Source organism: Talpa occidentalis, unplaced genomic scaffold (genome assembly GCF_014898055.3).
Source record: "Talpa occidentalis isolate TD23 unplaced genomic scaffold, MPIMG_talOcc4v2.1 talOcc4.2, whole genome shotgun sequence".
Classification (NCBI taxonomy): Eukaryota; Metazoa; Chordata; class Mammalia; order Eulipotyphla; family Talpidae; genus Talpa; species Talpa occidentalis.
The window spans coordinates 49,513,337-49,534,030 of NW_023602073.1; positions in this window are offsets into that span (position 1 = coordinate 49,513,337).

Here is a 20,694-nt window from a genome sequence, read left to right on the forward strand (position 1 = left end):
ATAAAATATACATAATGTTTTAATTTAAATTTCCATTCGGGCAGTTGTCTCTATGAATATTTTATTTATATTTGTGCTTTACTTATTTTATTACAGTTATCTTATATATTTTACCTTATATATGTTTCTATATTTTATCGTAGATATTTATCTTCATCTTTTATCTTACATATTACTGTGTTCTATGTTGAAAATACTTCATGGGGGGCCTCCCCGGTGGCACAGTAGTTGATCGCTGGGTTGTGAAGCTGCCCGCGGCCTCTGCGGCGCCAGTTTGATCCCCGGCTTCTCCCGGGCCACCGGAGGAGGCCACATGGTGCGCAGATCTCTCCTGCCGCCCGCTGCTCCCCTCAGCAGTGTACTTCGGTCCTTCTGCCTGCTCTGCTCCCCGCTCTGGCTTTGGTGAATTCTCTCACCCTCCCGTGCTTCTGACTGTACCCAGTGCATGGATAAACAAACAAACAAACAAACAAACAAACAAATAAATAAAAACATGCCTCTGTTAAAAAAAAAAAAGAAAATACTTCATGGGGAAGGACAGTATTTAAGTAAACAACACACAGTAGCTGAATCTTTTGTACAAGTTAATAACTTTTCGGTCTATATATGCTTTAATCATAAACCATTTATGTTCTTAACCATAGGCAAATAAAATAGTGTAGAGGGCAGGAACAGAAACAGTGCAGGTTTTCTAAGATCCCATGCAGACCTGGTAAAGGAGGAGTCAGAGTCCTCAGTGGTTTTTGCAGGTCTTTTATTGGGGTTCACCAGGCATATGGCAGGCAGGGGTGCTGGGGGGGCCGGGAAGCTGGCAGGCCTCCCAGCCCCCAGCAAGTCTTTACTCTATCTGGGCTCTCCGGTGATCTCGGCTTCTGCTTCTTTGCTTCTCTCTCGGCTTCTCTTTTTGCTTCTACTGGAGTCCCCATGACGCCGCCCATAAAAGCACAGTCTTAGTGCAGGTGTACCCACTTCAGGTGCCCGCCATCAGGCATGCATTCAAGATCACAGGGTTCCCTCATCTATCCTGATGGCGGGAGGGCAGAAATGACTGATACCTTTTACCTTACCCTACAAATAGCCAATGTATATTTTTTCTAAAAAAATTGAAATATACATTGATGTTAAAAATTTTTATTTTGGGGGCCTCCCTGGTGGCGCAAGGGGTTGAGCACCATACTATGAGGCAATCTGCAGCCTCTGCAGCACGAGTTTGATCTGGGGCTGAAAGGTCCATGCAGGAGGCCGGAATGCAAATGAAGCCCACCTGGGAAGCCCAGGAAGCCCACCTGGGAACAGGAATTTGGAAGCCTGCCTAGAGGATTCAGACAATGAGCCTACCCCCGCCCTACAAACTTTTTCCTGCTATAGGAACCCAGTCTCCCACCTGACCTCTCCTGACCCTATAAAAGCCTGCCTCCCCCTGACAACGTGGGTGGCTTCAATGACCCCCACCTTGGGTCCTTGAGGTCCACCCGGGGCGCAATAAATTTTCCCTTCCTTTGAGAAATAGCCTGGCTCTCCTTTTCTTTACGGCGCCAAACCTTTCACCAGCCAGCCAGGGAGCTACCTACATGGCACAGCAGACCTCTCCTGTTTCCCCGCTGCTCCCCTCAGCAGTGTATTTCAGTCAGTCTGCTGTTCTGCTTCCTGCTCTGTCTCTGGTTGATCCTTTCACACACCACCCCCATCTCTGGCCTGTGCCCCAGCTCTTGTATGCATAAATGGATCAGTCTAAAAAAAAAAAAAAATTGTTATTTTGAATCTTTGAAAACAATGGCATGTAAAACCTGTCCCCTAATCAAAAGTGATTTAATTACTCAACAAATGCCAAAGGTGATACTAGAAATATCATCCAATGGGTCTGAGACTGTACACAAACACCGATACTGAGTTTTAGATGGGGACTCAATCTGTAGAATATTATGAGAAGACTTTGTATTGAGGGTCAATTTCATTTTCATTGTAATTGAAATGTTTCAATATACACTTATGCATAATAATAGATTTCTTAATTTCAAAATATTTCTTACTGTGAAAGACTTTAAATATGTAAATTATAGTCAAACATAATTCAGCAGTTCAATCAAATGAATAAATAATTGATAAATTAACAAGTTAAGTTTCAAGGATGAGTGTGAAATCTCTGTAACTCCGCTCATTTAAACTGTCTGATTCTCCCCCTCCACCTCCAGAATCCCAATTTATTCTGGCGGCATTCTTTATTTTGAAGAGCTGCTTGACCAATCCAAATCACATAGTTTCAAACTAAGTATCTACCTCATTCTGCACCTAAAATTATAATCCAGAAATCAAAGGTAATTTCTAAAAGAGCTGTTGAAATATGTTGTAGCCTTGTGCAATAACCATAGCAGAAAATCAAGCAAAATTTGTTAGCTAAGTGAAGGAAGGAAGGAAGGAATCTGAACTAGAACAGAATTAATTTTAGGATTATGAATTATATTTAATTGTTAACAAAAATAATCGTGTTTATAATGATATCTGTGATTAAAAATTAATCACATTTTACTTTTTCTGTTTTTTTTTTTTTTCTTTTGTATTAAGGTTTGAAGCCTGGAGAGAGTAAATGATCTGTCCCGATCCCACTGAGAGTAAGGATTTAGGTTTTCAAAAATAAAATGTATGGCCTTTCGATCCATATGTAAGTCTGCAGCCAAGGATAGGCCGCTGCTTCCCCACGCGCCCAGTTCCATGCTTCTGAAATCACACTTGTGCGCCCAGGTGGGGGACCCAGAACGGGCCTTCTCCCCGACTCAGCGCGCGAGAGCCTTGTCACCCCAACACGGCTGCGTGGGGAGCTCCGGGGCTTGCAGCTGCGGCTCCCCTGGTCCGGCAGGGCCGCTCAGCGGGAGCGCGGGCGAGGACTGCCCGGCCGGGGTCAGCAGAGCCGACGCCCCGACAGACCAAGGTCGTCCAGGATCCATGGCGCGCCCAGCTGGCGGCTGGGCCGCGGGGGCCCCTCGGGAGAAGGGGGTGTCCAGCGCCCACCCTGCAGAGCCGTGCAGGGATTCCCCCAGCGGGAGAAGCTGGTGGGCAGCACGCGGGCGCCCACGGTCTGAGGAGATGGACGTCCTGAGGGGCCACACTGGGGCTGGGGAGCGTGATGGGGGGCCGTGCAGAAATTTACCGGAGACCCCAGGGCCAGGCGCGGAGGCCTCCTGGGGTCTAGCCGCGCTGAGTTGGGGAGTTCTGTGTGTGCACAAGCCGGAACCCCCCAGGGTCACCCCAACAAGGGCAGGGGAGACGTCAAAGCATCCCCCGCCCCGACTTGGAGCAGAAAGCTCCCTGGCACAAAGGGCTTAAGCAAAACCTCAGACCAAACACGGGCGCGTGAGCTGCGCTGATCCGAGCGCGTCTTCTGCAAAGCCAGGCTCGAAAATAAACCCGTCCGCCTCGGGCTGCCGGAGGGCCGCGGGCAGCCCAGGAGAGGCTCGCTCAGAAGCCACGGGGGGAGAGACTGCAGGACGCAGGGCCGCGACCCAGCTCTGCCAGCCCAGCCAGCACCAGGGAGGCCGAGGTGGAGCCATCTTGGAGAGTGAAAACCCGCTTCGGACACCGGATTTCGGACCCGCATTGTCCCTTGCAAATAGTCGCCTTATAAGCACATCTATCTATGTGACGGGCACTGATTTGGAAGAAGATTTGAGAATTTAATAGCATAAATAGGCTGATAATCAGTATATTCCATACACTTCTGTGTAATATGCTTATATTATGTACAACCATATACTTAGTAATAAATATGCATGGAATACACACACACACACACACACACACAATTTCCCATCACATGAAATCCCCAGGACTCACCTGGGTGCGCACCTCTGCCCACGTGCTGCCCCTGCTATGGCGTCTGCACATGGCTCTTCCCAGCAAGACATCCCTCACCATTGGTAGCACATTACAGAAGCCCTAAAAATCTAACATTTTAAAATTGCAAATAAAAGAGAAAAACTTCAAAATCACATAAAGATAAATTCTTCCATGCTCATTACCAGACTCTTAACAAATTCCTAACTTTATCGTGTGTGTGAGCTAGCAACCTCCCACCTCTCCTTGCAGACAAGGCGCCTCTGTGAGCTTTGATGAGCGCTAGACCATAGTAGCTAAAACAAAGCAGGTCATCATCCTGTTACTTTGGTTCAAGCCTCAGCCCTCTCTGCTACTAGCAATGCAAACTTGGGCAAGTTAGATGTTCCAAGTTGTGTGAGCACATTCTGTCTCTGCACCATTGAAACTTAGAAATGAGTCTGCCCTGTTAGACTTTTGCAAAAATGACATAACCTCTGAGAAGCACTTAGTAGACTACTTGGCACATACTAAAAACTCAATATATATGAGCTTTCACTAAAAGTAAAAATGTGTTGGTACTTTATAAGTTGACTGAAGACTATGAAATAATAATTACACTCACTCTAACCATGATGCCAAAACCTTGGCAGAGAAGTGTGAATAGAAGGCTGACATATTTCTACAAGATTTACTGAACTCAAGATTTAAATATAAGGTTTTAATTCATTGTATTGCTGAAAGTGAGTAGCTGAACATTTGAAAGGTGCTCACTGTAAGAAAAGGAAGTGAAGGTTTAATATATAGTCTCATAGTCCATAATTCATCATCCCAAACATATACCTCTTTTTACCAATTGCTCTTTAAATTACGTTTGATTATTTTTGCTCTTGAATACTTGATCTGCTAAATAAATGCACGGATCTGTAAAAGAATCCAACGTGATGCAGACCAATAATTCAGATTGTCTGCTGTGATTTCAGGCATTCATTCCAGTTGCCTGTATGCATTTCCCTTTCTTCATGAGCATATCTATTGGAATATGAACTCATTCTGAAAATTAACACATTAGGAGTCTACATCAATCATACTGAAAATTTAGTAAAAATGAAACATAACACTCATTTCACATCCGTTTATAAAGTACAGCTTGCTCTTAGAAAAAAAAAAAAAACTTTTAGTTTTGCATAAATAAATTCTGAATCCAGTTAGTACATTGTCACACAGCGGTGTGCCTGCAGGTTCTGAAATCCGGTACCTTTAACGTGTCACCGAGGTGCTTCTAAAATGAGATCTTCTGAAGTGGGATACATAATACTTTCTTTTTGTAAATTAAATTTATTTATTTATTTTCTCAAGCCTTTGTTCATTTTTCTACAGTATTTGATTTCTCCCCCCAGGTGCAGTCCCCATAGCTCTACCTTGTTGGCATCTTACGGTTATGTTAAAATGCTAAGAGAAAATGGCTCACGGTGGAATGGAAATCTGGGGCAACCCACCCCACACATACTTTCTGAGTGCAAAGGATGTGCTATGATTGGAGTAGTGGGAAAATGTACCATCCACTTTTTTCTGGATGCTTCCTTTCATAGACAGTAAGTAATAACACACATGCATCTACAATGAATGGGAAGCCAGTTCCCAGTAAGGGCTCTGAGGAAAGAAAAGAGAATGCTTGAGTGGGCCCATTTTTTAAAGTAATGTCATCACAGAAGGCTTGTCTTTTAAAGATAGCATCTGAGCAGTGATCTGGAGGAGGAGATGGGTGAATAAACATGGAAACACATTTGCAGCAAAAGAAGACCAAGGACAGATGCTTCGCAAAGGTCTGGCCTTATTTGAGGACCAGCGATGAGTCCATTAGTGCTGCAGTGAAGGGCAGAAGCAGAGTGGCGAGGAGCATCCCTGCAGCACTTCAGGTGATGGTAAAGGCTTCGAGGATACAGGACAGGATATTTCTCACGGCCCCTGGAATACAAGCTGGAGAAGAGGAGAAGTGAGGTCGTGTTGGATTTTAAAATAAACAACTTGTATTGCAGGTGTGGTATTTCAGTATGCAGTAGAATGATATCTACACACACACACACACACACACACACACACACGAGACAATTCTCAATCCAAGGAGAAGCTATAGTGAAATAAGAAAAGAAGGGCCGTCCTGGTGGTGCAGCATTTAAAGTCTCTGCACCATCCAGCTATAGCCTGCCACATGGCGCAGCAGACCTCTCCTGTCTCCCCGCTGCTCCCCTCAGCAGTGGATTTCAGTAGATCTGCCTGTTCTGCTCCCCACTCTGTCTCTGGTGAATCCTCTCACGCCCCCCACACCTCTGGCCTACACCCCAGCTCTTTTATGCATAAATAAATACAACAAATCTTTAAAAAAAGATCTCAAGAAAAGAAGTATTTAAAAACAAATCTTCTACTAAACAAATTAGGGCCTCTGTAAATTTATAGTCACCAGTAAACCAGAGCTTTTTTTTAAAACAGATGTGATCATAGCAGGTTGAGTTTATAAGGCTTTATCAAAATGATTCTATCTTAATGAGGAACACTCAGAATAATGAAGCCTCTGCTCTCAACTCTCAAAATCCCTGCTGCTGGACATAAACCCTTGAGTGGTCAAAAGTCAGATGAAAACCTTCAATTGTGATTGAGTGGACAACAGAGGCAAACATTACTCAAGGAACGATGCACATGAAGAGGGAGTTATATCGAGTTAGTACATTGGCTAAGAGAGAACAAAATATTTTCTAGCCTGGAGATTGATTTTCATGTAAATTCTTAGACTACCCCTAGCAGTGGGATTGTATGTTGCCATTGAATTACTGCAAGGTGTTTTTGTTTCAATGTCAAAGAATACCAAGTCAACTTTTCAGGAGGCTTAAATGATCGAAACTGAGCATGTGTGTTTAGGGAAGTCTGATGGATGAGCTGTAGATGGTAAGTTTCATGTTACTTCATGCCTGGAAGAAATTAAAGCAGATTCTTCTACTTGGATGACATATTTGATCTGAATGTGAATTTTCTTCAGTGATTGAATAAATCTGAGTTTTAAAAATTATAAGAGAATTTACTTTTTCCAATATGTAGTATGATTTTGTTTATGCTAATAAAAGAAACTGTCATTAATTAACATTTTAATCACTGTATGTATTTCTGGTAATTGCATGTTTCCAATGCTGTCATACTCTCTTCCAAAAAGATTCCAATTCATAAATATTCAATCACTGGGGTTCATTTTCATCATAAAAGCATCAATTTCTATCTTATTTATAGGAAAAGTAATATAATTACAGTTACTGCCTTGAAACCTAAATGCCTTAAACTGCTATTATTAGTGCAAGGATGTATGACTAGATAGTTAATATAGAAAAAGAGGACACGAAAGAGCAAAGAAATATCAGGATGAAGGAATAATCATTCTATCAGACTAACAGGAAATTTCCACTTAAATTCTGTACTTACGGGCCTCCCCGGTGGCGCAGCGGTTGAGCGCTGGGTTGCGAAGCTGCTTGCAGCCTCTGCAGCACTGGTTCAATCCCCGGATGCTCCCCGGCCACCGGGAGGAGGGTCCCACATGGCGTGCAGACCTCTCCTGGCGCCCGCTGCTCCCCTCAGCAGTGTACCTCGGTCCTTTTGCCTGCTCTGCTCCCCGCCCTGGCTCTGGTGAATTCTCTCACCCTCCGGTGCTTCTGACTGTACCCTGTGCTTGTATAAACAAATAAACAAACAAACAAACAAATAAATAAATAAATCTTTAAAAAAAAATCTGTTCTTATATACAAAATGTGAAATAAAAAGGGCCTCCCCGGTGGCGCAGCGGTTGAGCGCTGGGTTGCGAAGCTGCCCGCGCCCTCTGCGGCGCCGGTTCGATCCCCGGCTGCTCCCCGGCCACCAGAGAAGGGTCCCACATGGGGCACAGACCTCTCCTGCCGCCCGCTGCTCCCCTCAGCAATGTACTTTGGTCCTTCTGCCTGCTCTGCTCCCCGCCCTGGCTCTGGTGAATTCTCTCACCCTCCCGTGCTTCTGACTGTACCAAGTGCATGTATAAACAAAACAAAACAAACAAACAGACAAACAAATAAATAAATTTAAAAAATGCCTCTACAAAATGTGAAATAAAAAGCTGAATAATTGGTATATGAATTTAATCAGTGTTGTCAGTCAAACATGCAATTCTTTACAAAAGTCCTTATTTCAAGGTCACCTTGTTATAGGGCAGCCCGGATATCGAACGGGTTGCCTGGCTGTGGTTCCTCACCTGCGCGCTTATTAATAAGAGACTTATTAATACTCCACTACAGGCACACACAAAAGGTTAATAAAAGGTTTATTTATAAGGGAAAAGGAAATAAGGAAAATGTACAACTCAGGCAGAAAATAGGGAAATAAGGTCTTTAATGCGTCCTACCTGATCCGCCGACCTGGAAACCCAAAAAGCACTCTCAGAGCTGGTGGGATGCTGCGGGATGGCGGAGAGCCAAAATGGGGAACCCCTCCAAAGCTCACGTGTCTGGCTTTATACCAACCTGACTGCTTTACCCCACCCTCAGGTCCCAGCTACCTTCCCTTTGGTGGTGATGGGATTTGGAGTTCCCAGTGTCTTTGGCTTTGACCTGGGGTGGGGGTGGAGTCCACAAAGCTGGTATGGAATTAGCTTTAGGACATCCTTTTCCCCCTAACAACATCTGTGTTAGAGTAGTAGTCATAGAATTAGTGGAGCATTTATTTAGATAAGTCATGTGTTGGCCCTTGAAAAAGGTTTCCCAGTCCAGGTACAAAAGAAATGTTCTCAGACATTCCAAGTGAGTTCACCACCATGGAGTCCTGCAATTTTTCTTCTAAATGACTATTCCAGGTGACTCCGATCCAGATGTCTTTGTCCATTATTTGAGAAACACTATTCTAGAAGAATTATTGCCTTCACTTTTTTTTTTTCTTGGTTTCAACAACTTCTAAGGCATACCACCAAGTTTGGTTTAAAATTGCTTTTAACACCTAGATTTTATTTCCAAGTTTCTCTCCTATTTTGCTTTAGTGAAGCAACTTTCTCTGTCTAGATACAGATTTTAACAATACAACAGGCAGCTTTTTTAAAAAAGACCCCCACCATATGGGTCCTTTCTTTGAAGTTGGAAACAACCCCATGTTCTCCTCACTGGCTTCATCAAAGCAAAATCATATTCCGATGATGGTAATTAGAGCAGTAATACAGGACCATTTGTTCGGGACATTTGCTATAGGGGAAGGCATCTCAGGAGCGACTCCCCTCAATGTCAGTCACCACATGGGCATGGGGGGCAGTGAGGGGTGACAGAGAGGCGATCAGAGGCCAGGTGCGGAGAATTGGAAACTTGATCAGGTACCTAGATGTAGAGGGCAGGGATTCTTGCTACACAGATTTAGCAGGATTTTTGCTAAAATAAGTGGATGCAAAGATGAACGCAGAAGCTCAAGACAGTGGCCTGGTTGAAATGGCTGCTCCAGGGGCCTGAGCTGATTCAAACTGCTGGCAACATAAAGTGAATTTTTAAGTCGTTTTCCTTTTTAAAATTTCATTGATTTCTACCTTGTTTTTTATTATTTCTCTTCTTCTCCTTAGTTTAGGTAAACATTGTTTTTCTGTATGTAGTTTATAAAGGTTGCTATGATGGAGGATGAGAATTCTGACAATTCTGGTATCAAAATGATCGTATTGCAGTAAGTTCCTGTCCCCTACTCATGCACATTCCAGAAATAAAGGACAGTTTTTGACAGAAATCAGAAAATCAGACTTCACAGACTAGAGCCACTGTTGACTAAAAAAAAAAATAAAATTGTAAAATACAAAATTTAGACATGCAATTTGTCCTTACATTTCTAAAGGAATAGCAATTTAGGTAAAAGACTTTTAAAACTTCGCTTCACTTCTAGCATGCTGCCGCATTAAAAAGTCAATTACTTTCCAGGACTTAGTGTGGATTTTCAAACTTGTATGAAGTGGGAGGCCCACATGGGTGAGAAGGTGGCTCCCTTATTATAATTTTGAATTCCCTGATGTCATCAGTGACTTAGCTGTTCAGGCACCTACTTAATCCCTGTAGAACTTTTTTCTGATTATCTGGGTGCCCCAAAATTTAGCCTGGAAACTTTAGTCTGAATCATTATGTAAATTGCTTTATGAGAGAATATAACCCTATGTCTTCCTGATGGAAACATAAATTGAAAGAGGCAATCCGGAATTAATGATTCCTTCTCTGAAGAGTCTCCAATGCAGGTGGCTCCCAGGGAGGCTTATGGGTTTTATTCTTTCCACATCCACTGCCGATTCCAGATGAGTGGAGAACAAGGGTCACGCAGAACTGATTGTACGTTTTATTTCCTGCCACATTAAACCCTGAACAATTGTTCTTTCCTATGGAAAGATTTTTTTTTTTAAAAAGGCTACTCATTTATTAATTAGAGCTATTAATGATAAGAGGAAAATATGAGTTTTAGCAGATATCCTGATATTTTATTAAAATTGTGCATTTTTACCAAGACATACAAAGAAGAAAATATGTCATTTCTGATAGTAGAAATCTGCAGCCTGCAACCCCCAGTTGAATAATAAATGGATGTGGTTGGGTCCACACCCCTCCCCTTGCTGGGGGAAGGAGGAGAGGGATGCCCAGGGAGGGCTGGTTGCCAGCATGGACCTCCCTGCAGGGCTTCAGGTGCTGGGGTGAGCCAGGTGTGGGGCCACACTTAACAGCTCTGCATTTAAATACTAGATTGATGCACCCCCTGAAACACAGAGAATTTTCAAGACACTCTATACTTTCTCACCACAATAAAATAAATAAATAAATAAACAAAAGAGAAAGCACACTTTGCACTTTCTTATTTTATTTTATTTTTTTCACCTGCAGAATTTATTTTTTTATAATAAATTTTATTTTTATATTCCCCATACAATTGCAACCCCCCAGTTCTGACCCCAATCCCTCCCCTCCTGCCCCCCACCCCCAAAAAGTATCTCTGGTTCATAGTTTTTTGTTGATTTTGATTTTCACTTTCTTATAGTTATTCATTTTCCTGGTCCCTTATTTAAGTTTTCTAGATTCCTGCTATGAGTGAGACCATCCGGTATTTTTCTTTTTCTTTCTGGCTTATTTCGCTGAGCATGATCCCTTCCAGCTCCACCCATGTTGCTGCAAATTGCATGTGTTTATCTTTTTTGAATGCTGAGTAATATTCCATGGTGTATATGGACCACATCTTCTTGATCCAGTCATCTATTTTTGGGCATTTGGGCTGTTTCCAAAGCTTAGCTATTGTAAACAGTGCTGCTATAAACATAGGGGTTCAGGTGTTCTTTGGAATCGATGTTTCTGTGTCCTTTGGGTAAATACCTAGGAGTGGAATTGCTGGATCATATGGAAGCTCTATGTTTAGTAGGTCAAGAAATCTCCACACAGCTCTCCATAGTGGTTGGACCAGTTTGCACTCCCACCAACAGTGCAGGAGAGTTCCTTTTTCTCCACACCCTCGCCAACATTTGTTGTTGCTAGTTTTTTTAATATTGCACTTTCTTATTTTAAAAAATATAGTATATGTTCAATTTTTCTGGCACCAAATCTGCGATGCCAGTGCTGCAGTCATCTGACTCCCACCAGCCCCTTCATATTGAAGATAATAGCCCACGTCACACACTGGCCAAGGGAGAGCCCCAGCTCCATCTCTGTGTTATTCACCTAAACTCATTCTTCATTGCTGGCCTGTAGAGATCTCTGCAGAACAGAATATTTTGCAGTTTGTCAGTAAACATCTCAGGCACAGCGAACTCATCAGGACTGTTCTGGTTTAGCCTGTGCTGAAGCCGGGGGTACCAGAATTGGTCACTGATGGGACCCCAGGCTCAGGGGGCCATGGCCACAGCCTGGGCGGCTACTACAAACTGGAGGAAGCCAGCCCAGGAGCTTCCCTGGCACCTCTGAAGGCCACTTGGCTCTGCCCACACCTTTATTGCAGCCCAAGGACGCCAACCCCGACTGGCCTCCAGGACTGGGGAAAGTTGTGCAGATCTCAGCCACCAACTTTCTGGTGATTTCTTGCAACAGCTTAGGAAGGTGACACATCCTTCCCTGGACTTTGTTCTCTTCAGATCTTAGAGATAATGCGCTGTGTCCTGGGGCGAGCGAGCCAAAGGGGACCCTGCAAATTAAATTGTCCCAGGTCTTCAAAGGGGGCGCTTCGCTGGTTAGGAAGGGGCAGATGGTTAGGGCTTGACCCCGCCTTGCATTATGGAACAACGGAGGACTCAGCCAGGACAGAAGCTTGTCCTGGCCCCTGAGCCCTCACTGCTCTCCAGGAGAGAATCCACATCCTGTAGCGATGGCGATTGACCTCCTGGCCCTTGCAAGGTGGGTGTCTGGCACGTTGGGGTCTGTCTGATGCTTTTGAGGAGTGAGCCCTCGACTGCCAGGGATCACACACTCAAGCCTAAAACCCTCCCATAAATTCTGTTTGATTCCTCAATCTCTCAAAGCAGTTTCTGTTCAGGTTTGTGAGTTTCCCCAAGTTCTCTTCCATTGAATCAGCATTTGATTAAAAAAAAAAAAAGGTACCGAATGTCAGACTCACCTGAGCATGTCTACTTTTTTCTAGGATTTTGTTTTCTCAAGAAATTATTATCTTAGTGACTTTCCATTTTCCCCCGATTTCCATACATCAACACCAACAGAGAGACAGAGAAAGAGAGATCAGCTTTTCGAGTTTTCTTATCCAGTTAAGTAGTCAGCTATGAACCAGCCCTCCATCCCTGGAACAGAAAATGCAAATGTGGTCTCCTCAACGGAAAAGTTTCAATTCCGGAATTGCTAAGGCTTTCAAACTTACACCTTCCTGCACAGATGCCATAAATAGAGTAAATATTTAGCTTCTACATATTTTAATATCAGGTTTTTTGAAGTTTTTCAGAACTAATGTGGCACTGAAGGCTAAACTCCTTACTCTCTGACCCTGCGAGAAACGCTTGCCGACCCTCTCCTGGATTATCGATTTGTGGTGTTTGACCCCAAACAGCACTGAGTACACCTTGCAATGGGTTTTCCTGTTCAACACACAATGATTAAGTCTTCATTTTGCAATTTTTTCTTTTTCAGGAAACATCCTGTGTTTTGATATTTCTTAACAGCAAAAACCTCATGGTGATGGTCTTTGCTGAGTAGGTGTTCTGCGTTCCCCCTGTGCAAAGAAATCTCCCTCAAGTCTCTCCTTAAAAAAATCCAGACCTCCCGACTTGTAGGATTTGTTATCCTAAAAAAAACAAACATGTCAGCATGCCACGGCCAGCTCACAGACTTGCTTGGGAAGTGTGTATGTCATTCTCTGAGGTTACAAGACAAATCTTCCAAAATGCTTCAGACATGACACACTCTGACTGCTACAGGCAAAGCTGGGGAGGACCCAGGGACCCCAGACTCAAGGGGGAAGCTCTAGTTCCTGCCCTAAGGGCTCACACCCACCCATGTGCACAACAGCCAAGTAATCAAACCTGAGGGTGCCCAAAGCTTTTAGTCCCTGAGAGGTTCAAAGGGAACAGAGATGTCAGTGGGCAGGCTGAGGGGCACCCCAGGACCCCCAAACCTGCATGCTCTAAACAGGTTCTGCCATCAGTGTCATAAAGACAAAGCATCCTCTTATGAGAAAGCACCTTCTCGGAAAGTGTGTGCACAGAGAGGAGGGAAGGACATCGCCTCCCAGGGAAGCACCCGATGCTGCCCGTCTCTTCGTGGGTAAAGGCCCAGCCCAACGGGGTTGACTCAAAGCAGGCCACTGAGGCCCGAAAACTTGACACAAGTCCAGGGCACCTTCTGATGGGGACCAGAAAGGAGGGGCAGAAGGAACCAGGCACAGTTGGGGTGAAAGGAACAACATCAAACAGGGAAAAGGAGTGAATGAGAGAAAGATCTCAAAACATGAGCACCCAAGCTAACGAAAACCAACCACCCCATTACCAGCAAACCCAAGCAAGCAGCCAGGCCTGGGGCGGGACAGCCAAGGCCAAGCACAAGGCCAGGGTGGATGCTGCCCGGACAGGGTCTCTCAGGAGAGCAGGACTTACCACTGCTACAACACCGCAGCCTTGATAAGAGCCCGAGTGGGGAGCCCCCCCAAGGAGGGCAACAGAGCCAAAGCAGGAACAGAAGTGGGGACCCCTGACCCTCAGTTCCTGCTGTCCCTGTTCAGGTGGCCGGAACCCCATGATTCCAGCACTTTTCAGCACAAAATGCCACCCCTATTTGAACATGTTTGCTTTCCAGTTATACAGAATTTTAATTTTTATTTCCTAAAAACAAACCATACATAGAAAAATACCTTGACAGCAACTGGAATCAGCTTCCAGTGAGTCCAGCTGGGGCAGGCTGGCTGCTGGGAAGCCACAGAGAAACCTCTTCTTTCTGTCTCGTAGCTTCCAGACGTCCCTGCAAAAATGAAAGAATAAAAGTATGATTCCTCTAGTATGGCATGAAGTTTAAAAAATAAATTTACTAGGCAATTTACATATTTTCAAGCTAATGATTTGTGAATCAGGCCCAGGTATTAATCCAGGCTCTAATACTGCTAATAAATTAACCTCGGCTGCAACGGTCACAAGCTGCAGAGCAGGGGTTGCAGGATGCCTTACCTGAGAGTGAAACAAATCCATTATTTGAACAAAATATCTTTAAAACGGTTGCCTGAAAGCTACAAAATTTTTTAAAGAATAGTGATATAAAAATCTCTCTCAAAAGCATTTCATTCCCAAGGATACTAAAACTCACTCAGCTTGAAAATTAAAAAAAAAAAAAAAAAAAACCCTCAAACTTCAAATACTTGGAGATTAATCCCCTTGTCTTTAAATTCAAGTCCAGCCATTGCAGTGTTTGAACAGCAATGGAAGTGGCCTATGTGCGCAAGCCAGAGGGACCTGCCTCCTGGAGGAAGAATTTGTTGATCAGGGTAAGATGCTTCTAGTTTCTAGCTATCTCCCTATTGTAGGGTCAAAATTTTCACCCAAAAATATCTTTGCAGGAAGAGTTTTCTTTGATTAGAGGGACTCTGAAGGTTCGGTGGAGCTTGTCCTTTTGGAAAGAGACAGTCAGTGGACGAAGGAGAGGAACTGTGCTGGGAAGCCCCACCGCCTGGTCTCTTTCCTTGGAGAAGGCAGGACTCAGCTCTAGACTTACTTGACTATTTGCCCACCTAGAAGAGCCAAGAGGGTATCGGATAATATCCTTTGTACCCTGACACCATAAAATATTGAATTAGGCAGTGAAATAACCCCATATTGAAATAAAAGCAAATTATTGCAAAATTCAGAGAAGTTTGCATTTATGGAGATATAAATTAGCTAATTAATCCTACAATTTTGTATTGACTTGAAATGTAACTTTGTGAGCTGGCTTTATATACAATAGTGGAAATGGAAATTTAAAATGTACAAGAATAGAATCAAGTCAATTCTCACAAAGCTTATGTTGTAATATTGACCAGATTCTCTAGAGCTTGAATATAAATTCAGTGAAAATGCAACTGGATTTCCATTCTGTTGTCACTTCAATACAACTATGCACAATTTTAATTTATTTGTCATATTCTTATATTTTTAATTTAGTCATATATTCACAAAAATTAGAGAAGCATTAGAAAAGTCCACATTCACCTTTTAAATTATCCGTTTATAAGCAATCACAAACCCTAAATAACATAAATCCTGAAATATTTTTTTAAAAAATGGCTTTAGAGGCTATCAAGACTAAAATAGAGGGGCTCCCTGGTGGTGTAGGGCCTGAGCTCTATCCCCGGCCAGGGAGCAACCCAGGCAGACCTCTCCTGTCTCCCCGCAGCTCCCCGCAGCAGTGTATTTCAGTAGCTCAGCCTGTTTGGCCCCCACTTTTTCCCTGGTGAATCCTTTTCTCTGGCCTACACCTCAGTTCTTGTATGGGGAGAAAGAGAGAGAGAGAGAGAGAGAGAGAGAGAGAGAACTAGGAGCAGAAATGTTTAGTCATGTGAATTATATAACTAAAAGATCAAACTCTGTCAATAGATAAGATCGGGATGATTATGATTACAATTCAAAGTACTAGAATTTCACTACAAGAAATTTCTAGACAAGGGATTTGATAATTTTATTCATCTTCTCTCTCATCTTAGACATATGCATAACCAGTTCAATGCTGTCTCCCCACACATGTGCTGTTGTGGCTGATGCTAACCTGAAAGTTATATAACAATGTTAATTCAATCAAAAAGCAAGCATTAACACAGAATTGAGTTCTCTTGGCATATTTCAAATCACAGAAAAATCACCAAACTTCTAAATAAAGACCTAAAACATGATTAATATATATATATATATATAAATATATATATATATATATATATATATATAAAACACAGAGAAAGAAAAGACACTCCAAGTAGCTGGGCATCAATATGGAACCATGATGTAAAAAGATCCAAGATATTTCCTCAAACACCCCCCCAACCCCAATAAAATATAAATTTCACGAAGGAAGGACACATCACATTCAAATCTGTATTCGTTGGTCAGAGAAGAGTTTGTCTCATAGTAAATGATCACTGCATATTTGTTTAATGACTGGATTGAAGAATATCTGTGTGTGCGTGTGTGTGTGAGAGAGAGAGAGAGAGAGGGAGGGAGGGGGGATGAGATTCTTAGGGGGTTTTAAAAATACCTGAAAATATTCCTAGACTTTCCTTAAAAGTTTGTGTTGGAAATGAAAGCATTAATTCAATACATTACTGTTTGCTGACTGCCTATTGAGTGTCAGGGGCTTTAATGGTGAAAATGTTTGTTTTTAAGCTGTCACTCCCATAAATTATCATCACTGGGGGAAGACTGATGAAAGTGACAGTCGTCAAGCTCATGTGGCGCTTGCTAAGATCGGAACTGGAGAACGGGAGGCAGCAGACACTGCTGAGCTGGAGTGAGGGTGTGAGGCACCCAGGAATGGTAATTAATGAGGCAGCAGTTCTGGAGATGAAGGTGAAGATAGAGGGAAGAGTCCAGGGACTTGGGGTTGAAGCAATCCAGGGCAGTCGGTTTAGTTAGCAAGACCAATAACCCCCTAGATCATGATAGTGCTCTTGAGCCGTGGTCTTGAAGGAACTGCAGCAGCATCATTTGTAGAGAGAAATAATTTACAAGAGAACAGAGATCTGTAGGGTCGACATTGTCCAGTGTCCAGGGCAGAAGTGGTGGGGTTGAAACCATCACAACAGCAGTGAGAGGACAGAGAGAGATGGAGAGATTTCAACCTAGGAAGGTGGTATGTGGTAGGTAGAGAAACATTGAATTATCAATGATTTTATAGGGTTTCACATGTACCATCAATGCAATTTAATGCTTATTGGCAGAATTGGGGAATTCTAAACAGCCAATGTGGAGAGAAAGTTTCTGGCTAGTGGGTCACTGACAATGATGTGATTATAATGGACATTTTGGGATTAATAAAGCCTTGAAAGAGTGATTCTTTGTTTGTTATCTTAAACTTTCCAAAGCCAAAAGTAATAAACTGAAAAGACATTCAAACTTTCATTCTCTGTAAAAGATGTGGCTTCTACAAATTGAGTGTCTTCTGGGGTTGTGTTTGTGGGATGCATATGTTTGCTAAGAAAATAGTGTGGTTTGGAGAATTCTTTTAACCTTATTTAGATAAGACTTACTTAGTGAAGAATAAATTCAAGAATTGCATTTTTGTAACACACACACACAGAGGCCAGTAACTGGTGGCATGTGTGAAAACAGTAGTGCTAGATTTATATTTACAGCATACTTTTCATTAAAAATATTTACTATGAGACATTTTCCTATGTCACTTGCAATTTTTCAGGACCACTGGCAAAATTTAGTACAAGGTGAAGATCACTTTTCCAGAAATGACAAAAAAATATGTGCATATTCATGATTTTACGATGACCTATCCTATGTGGACGATTCATAATTTCTTCAGCGTGAGGTGAGAGAGGCTGTTTATCGCTAGAAATAGAAATGAACTAAAGGCAGCTCAGGCAGAGATTCTGTATTTTCATTCTTTTTAAAAGATGTGATTTCAAGAGCTGTGAACCTATATCCCTAAACCACTTACAGTGTAAACCAATGTTACCTCAATAAAAAAATACATTTTTATACATATGTGATGAAATAGAGGACAATTGTACAACATCATAAAACCCATACTAAAAAGGATTTCAAACATACACTAATTTTAACAGCATATTTAATGCTTAATATAATTGAGCTCATTATAGCAATCCAGTTTCCACAGCTCTCCTTTTAACACAGAACCAAAAATGGCACCACTTATTCCACAGAACTTGCTCGCGCTATAGTGAAATTTCTATGTATCTGTCAAGCTGTCTGTCCCTCACTGGAGATCCTGTCAGAAAGAATCATTTCATGATCTCACATTCACAAAGGTGCAAAGCCCAGATATGCTTGCCTTTTGAACGTCAAAAATTGTGCCGACACAAGCCTCTTCATCAAGGACTGTGGACACCAACCCCCTGCTCCCAACGTTTTTGTTCTGTGTTTTATTCAAGAGAAGGTCCTGCCACTTAGATTATCCGCAAGTTTTCAGAAATGTAGCCAGAATAATTTATTGCTTTACTGTGATGTTAGATAAGAAATTCTTCTACTATATCACTGGATATTTTGTAAATATATAGAATTCCTAATCTAATGTTATTGATAGTTTCACTTAAAAAGGTCAACACTCTCAAGCTCCTTGTTTAAACAAGAAACTGTCATCTCACTGCATGTCGGAAAAGAAAGAAATGACAATAATACTCCTATGCTTCAATAAGAAAGCCCAGAACATGCATACACCGGAGAACGCAGAGCTGTCAGTCTACATATTATTATAGACAATACATAATTAAATAAATCATTCGAATTAATGACACAGATCTCAGGGATTAAATACCATTCCACAGTTTGCAGAGCCTAGGGGTCCTACAAAGCTCTTTTATTAGAAATTGTTATTTGCAAGAAAGTTTAGATTATGTAGAATAGCATCTGCTTTTCTGCAGCTGTAAGGAAAGTAGTATATATATTTCTGTATTTCCTTCCTCATCTTCACGATCTGTATTCCCCAACATTTAGTAGGTTTCAGCGCCAAGACAAAATGCTGTGATTCTGTTTGTTGGAGTAATGGACATGATAGCATAGTTTCTAGCTGCACAAGATAATTCCCACCATTTCTTCTTCCAAGAAATACTGATAAAATTTCCAGTGGTGCAACATTCAAATCAGTATGAGAAGGACATGATTTCATTGAGAAAAATTCCAATTTCTATGCTAATTTCACAAGATTGCACAACAGATGTTCATTTAGGATATAGCCTTAATGGGAATTATAAAGAGACCTACCAGCAGATTTTACCTCTGCTGTTGACTCATAAAGTATTTGTTAAAAATATGAACCAGGTGTTCTTGTAAGGCTGGGATATGAATCTGGAACGTGAGAGTAGGGCCAGAGCTCACCTTTTCCCTCTCCTTCCTGCCTCCCTCACTCTCTCCTTCCTGCCCTTCTTTCTTGCTTTCTTTCTGAAATCTCCTTACTTCTAACCCATGGAGTGAACAAATAGCTAGATAGCTGGAAGTAAAGGAAAAAGTCAGAAAAGGGTTTTATTTGTAGAACTAAGGACTAGTTCACTCCCTAGGTAAGTCCAGCCAGTGATCAGCATGCTCGAATTCCAATTCAGACTCCATTCCTGGTTAACTCTGCAAATTTAAATAAATTACTCAGCCTCCACTAAATAGGATTTTCCTATCATTAACACAAGAACTGTATCGATATCCCTGCTCTGGGGAGAGGATTAACAGATCAGCAGGGTGCAATATTTAGAAGAGTGTGTGATAAGGTATTTCTCTTTTCTAAGGTTGTTATTCTGTTTACTGTCATTGCGTTGATCACAGTTATTATTATAATGTTAATGTTGGCATTGAAACTCACACTCAGTGAGTTCCAGTGGAAAAATAACGATTCCTTGGCACATTCATAACTCTGCAACAAAAAGTATAAAATTAGTGATACCATGCCACCCAGCAGCGAGGCAAGAGTGACTTGTCCTGGTTGAAGTTGTGACATGCTGCTAATTTCATGTGAAAACCAAGAGCAGACAAACAAAAACAAGAGCAAGCCAGTCACACAACTTCTTTCCTTGCTCGCTTGGTGGTTTTCCAATGAGAGAACACACAGGTGGACCCACACTTCCTTCTGATTCTGAGTTACTACCCAAACATTTCCATGCTGAAAGAAATCCTTCATTGGCACATAACACCTCAAACGTGTGAAGGCCTTTGGGCAAAAAATAATAGCAGATTGTTTGTTAGAGTAAATAATAAAAAGGGCTATATATAGAATTTAATACATTTTAAATGGATATTCTCTTTTTTGTAGTTTTTGTTCTGAAGCCAATAAAATCTTAATGTGGGTCTTTGTTTTTATTACTTACTACTTATTCCTTCTATCTATATTCGAACTCCAATATTCTGTCACCTCCCACTTACAAGTGTCAATCCTCCACCCCTTCATTGATTTACTATTCATCCTTATGGCTCACCTCTTTCAAAATATGTTTTAATACTACTTTGGAAGGCAGATCAAAATGATAAGATCTTAAATAAGATATCATACAATTAAATTAAAAATATAAATAATGAACAATAACAGATAGAAGTATCAGAGAGAGATATCTGATAAGATCTTAAACAAAAGGTTATCTATATTGAATTGTCAAAGATAGAAATAATGCACAATACAGAGCACGAGAGGTGTTCTGTACAGGTGAAAATTTGAAGAATGTTATGAAGAAAATGTAAAAGTGTACGGAATTTCCTGTGTCAATGTA